This window comes from Rhyacophila brunnea, unplaced genomic scaffold (assembly GCF_057557595.1).
Source record: "Rhyacophila brunnea isolate RB1 unplaced genomic scaffold, BYU_Rbru_1.0 scaffold_8, whole genome shotgun sequence".
NCBI classification, from domain to species: Eukaryota; Metazoa; Arthropoda; class Insecta; order Trichoptera; family Rhyacophilidae; genus Rhyacophila; species Rhyacophila brunnea.
The window spans coordinates 32,068,185-32,072,828 of NW_028233350.1; positions in this window are offsets into that span (position 1 = coordinate 32,068,185).

The window sequence follows — 4,644 nt, forward strand, 5'->3', positions numbered from 1 at the left end:
GATGATCTGCCACGCAGTTGTAATTTCTGCTGAAGTATTGTGCAGTAAACGTGATGTTGGCTCGACTGGTAAATACTAGTATCTGTCGGCATAGGTTTAGGAGGTTGACAGATTTTGTGCCGCCCTCGTTGTTTATGTCTGCCACCACTGTTTTGTTGTTTGTCTGCAGACGCAGATCTGATCCTATGATTGATTGTACTCGAGATTGAATTGCAAACATTTCCTTCCTGTTGGAATGCCATGCCATGCTAACTGGTCTTGTTCCCACGTACCTGATAGGTGGTGTTCATTCAGTTGGGCTCCCTAGCCTGTGTCGGCTGCGTCTGTCGTCAGGAAATGATTGAATGTCGTTCTGTGTGTCAACTCTGAGAAGCCTATCACCTGGAGCCACCACATGATGTCCTGTTAGGCCTGTGGTGGGATTGTCGCCCATTAGCGAGAATGGGACCTCGACAATATTGATGACTGGAGCTTTGTAGCCGTCGGCAATGCAACCTTCCTCGTGGAGGTAGGATGCGAAGTTAAATCGCCCCAGAAGGGATTGAATATGTGCCTGCCTGAGGGACCAACTGCCTTTTTGTTCCTGCGTTGTGTCAAATCTGAGGATCCTATCGCCTAAGGCCACCACGTGATGTCCTGTTGGGCCTGTGGTGGGATTGTCACCAATTAGCGAGGATGGTACCTCGGCCATATTGATGACTGGAGCGTTGTAGCCGTCGGCAATACAACTTTCCTCGTAGAGGTAGGATGTGAAATTGAGTCGCCCCAGAAGGGATTGGATGTGTGCCTGTCTGAGGGACCAACTGCCTTTTTGTACCTGCGTTGTGTCAACTCTGAGGATCCTATCGCCTAGAGCCACCACATGATGTCCTGTTGGGCCTGTGGTGGGATTGTCATCAATTGGCGAGGATGTGACCACGGCCATATTGATGACTGGAGCGTTGTAGCCGTCGGCAATGCAACCTTCCTCGTGTAGGTAGGATGTGAAGTTGAGTCGCCCCGGAAGGGATTGGATATGTGCCTGTCTGAGGGACCAACTGCCTTTTTGTACCTGCATTAGCAGATAGTGACGGAGTGCTACACACTTCTCCGGCGACAGAAACCTCCGCTTGTTGTGTGTGTCCCACGTGATGTCCAGGAACCCTCATTGTTGGCTTGGGTTCAGACAGGATCTTTTAATATTTATTAATCACCCTAAAGACTGTAGGAAGGTTATCTTGTATTCCACTATAACCGAGACTATTTCTCGGATTGGTTGGCTACTAAGAAGTCGTCTAGGTAAGTGAATATTCTCAGCCATTCTTTCGTAGGCGTTCGGCGACCCAATTGGTCAGGGATGCCAACATAATCGGAGTGGCTGACAGCACGAACGGGAGACACGTGAATTGTAGGAGCTCTCCTTGGTAGGCTAGTCGAACGAATCGACGATGTTGAGAAGCCATGGGTACCTGGAGGTACGCCTGGCTTAGATCTATTATTACTAGCCAGTCTTCTGTTTGTAAGACAGCTGGAACCTCGTAATGGTGAATTAGTTTGAATGGCTTTGGCTGTAGGAACGCATTCAAACGCTTTCGGTTGAAAACAGGGCATAGGGTCCCGTCTTCTTTCTTGATCAGAAACAGGGTTGAGAGAAAACTGGAGGTTGGACCCGCTTCTTCTAGAACCCCTGAGTTCTTTAAGTCCACGATCACGAGAGTGACCTCTGCTGATTGTTGCGTTTGAAATTCTTTCCGTAAAAGTAAAGAAGGGCTACGGCTATTATTTTTACCAATGTTGGGGGGGGGGGACACTACGCCATCCAGACTCCCCGAAAGACTCTTAGGCGGCCCCCAATGTTGTTGGTTGTCCAGATGCGGTCACCTCCGCTTAGAGTACGGATCCCTGGTGGAGTCCGTATCTCCGATGGAGAACTTCCTTCCCACAAGACGTCGCCCCTTGGGAGTACCTCAGCCATAATGTGAGTGTTCCGGGACTCTCAGCTCGGAGGAATCCTTGATAAAGCCTCCCGAGTGAAGGTATCCTTCCGGTAAGGATCTGAGTCATGTTCTCGCAAATTTTATTATGCCTTGTCCCCAAAACCCTCTTCGATTTTTTGGTACAGGCTCATCGCTGTTATGATGTTTTGAGGATTGGTTTCCCAATCCACTAACCCTTGCATACCCTTCCAGAAGCTGTCCCGTTGGGAAAACATCGCATTCTGGAGGGCCGCGATGGTCCGTCAGATGGTTAGCTGATGACGAGTGGTCGTACCGACGCAAGTTGTCATTTAGACCTAACTCTACGACCGTAGGGGCCGCCAAGAATTGTTTTTTGGGCGTTGTGCCACTTCTTGCCGGTCCTCCTGCTGAAATGAGGTACGTAACCTCAAACATCAGCATCTTAATCGACGCTCGTACGTTGAACTTTTCTTCCTGTAGCAGTTCTGCTCCGCCGTTTGGTGTCCGTTGCTTTTAGAATATCCTCCTCACGGCCATTCAGATGTTGCGCCATAATCACTGATCACTTAACGTTCACTTACACTTAACGTTCGTCCAAGATTGATAGTTAGAATGAACTGTCAAACGCAACATGTAAACAATAAGAAAGCCAAATCCAGAATGAAGAAAATCCGAAACAGCACATGTCGTTGCAACGTATATGTCACGAGATGTTACAGACAGTGGCGCGCTGTTTCACTACGCCTTCAGCCGAGTATAGGACTTGCGTGGATATTTCCCCCACCAAACTTACTTTCACGAGTCCTAGCGCACCTGAACTCAGCAAAAGGGAAGTACTTACTAGTGACACAGAGCTGGAAACAATGCTTTTGGGAAGTGAAAAAAGGGTAGTACCTCCTTATACAATGCCTCACCTACATACGACACTAGTAGGTATGGAGACCAACCATCGACCTCCAAGGACCCAGGACCTGTCCCTTTAACTATGGTTAATTTCGGGTGGGGTGAAATAACATCAAATTGAATGGTGGAAGAAAGGGCACTCCTTACTTCCAAATGGCGGCATTCGACTCTAACAACTTACAACCAGCTTGGAACAAATGGAAGACAATGACATGGTGTAACATGAACCTAATGGATCATAATAGCCCTCAACCAATGGAATTGACCAGATACCTAGGCTACTTGCACATCATGGAGGGTTTGTCGTACAACACCATCCTGGTGCATAAGTCAGACATAGCCTCATTTTGCAAACCGATTATCATTGTAGATATCAGCATCGACGTGGTAGTACAGTTTAGCATCCAGGACGAGTGGTAGATCATCTTAGGAAAACAACACCGGTGGAGTACAACCTATTCGAAACGTCTCGTAGGACCGCTACCTACTCGGCTGCTTCTCGCATCGGAACGAAGGGTTCATGACCTCACACTACTCAGTAATAGTAGACAATGGATTAGTGGATAAAGGTGACCACATAATTGTATGGCCAATGTTTTGCGCAAATACAGATACCGCCAAGCATCGTCAATCGGAATGGAAGCTAAGCGCTTCCACGTGTCAAAACATCGACCCAGTATTCTGGTTACGGAAACTCGTCTGCATGTCAAATCCCAAGGAGAGAGGAAGGTGGGGATATTTCGGAATTATTTATATCTTCAAGAGGACCACCAAAACCAGCCACCAGGACAGTTATAGGGAATTGGATAAGGTCAGTACTGTTGGAAGCAGGCGTACAAGAACCACCAGGCAGTGTCCGCTCAGTGGTGGCTTCCTTAAACTGTAAATATACCCAATAGATGATATCTTAAAGAGAGGTAACTGGCGTAGTGAGTCGACATTTCACGACAACTACCAGAGAACGATGGACACACCACTATCAGAAGGGGAAAAGAACCCATTAACTTCTCTATTCAACCATATACATTGAAAGTCACGATGGTCTTTACAGGAACAGTCACATACAGGAATTTGGCATACCCAACACCATGTGATAACAAACAGATATCTCAAGGACTTCAAAGTCAAATTCGAATAATGAAAGGAGTTTTACCTACCAATAAAACTCTTATTATTCATGTTGACTTTGAAGTCCAGGTAACTTCTCCTGGTTCTTTGAGCCATATCATAATGAAAACAAAGGAATGCCAAACTCTCTACATAAAAAAAAGGCGCGCGGGTATGACCAGTTAATAAAAAGGGAGGAATGACCAACGAAAAGAAAAAGGAAAATAAATTAGTAGAATATAACCTCACGCGAAGAAGAAAGAGCAGACCCTATCTCAAGGACTTCAAAGTCAACATAAATAATAAGAGTTTTATTGGTAGGTAAAACTCCTTTCATTATTTACAAAATAATTGTCCCCATAATGTTGTTTCTAAACAAATTTTAAATCTTAATTTTTTTCTGAAATCTTTGTTTATGAGAGACTATAAAGTTACAATAATTGAATAGCATAAAAAAAGTTCGAGTAAAAATACCCAGAACCATAGATAATATACGTAACCCAGACAGTGATGCCAACCGTACTATAATTATAGTACAATACTATAATTTTAATTCCGCAAAAAATGTAAAATACAATGATTTTACGCCAAATATACCAAAATACTATAATTTTAAAGGATTCAAGATGAAAAATGTTCCTGTACTATATATTTTTTAGAAATACTATAATTTTTACGCCTTTGTACTATAATCAGC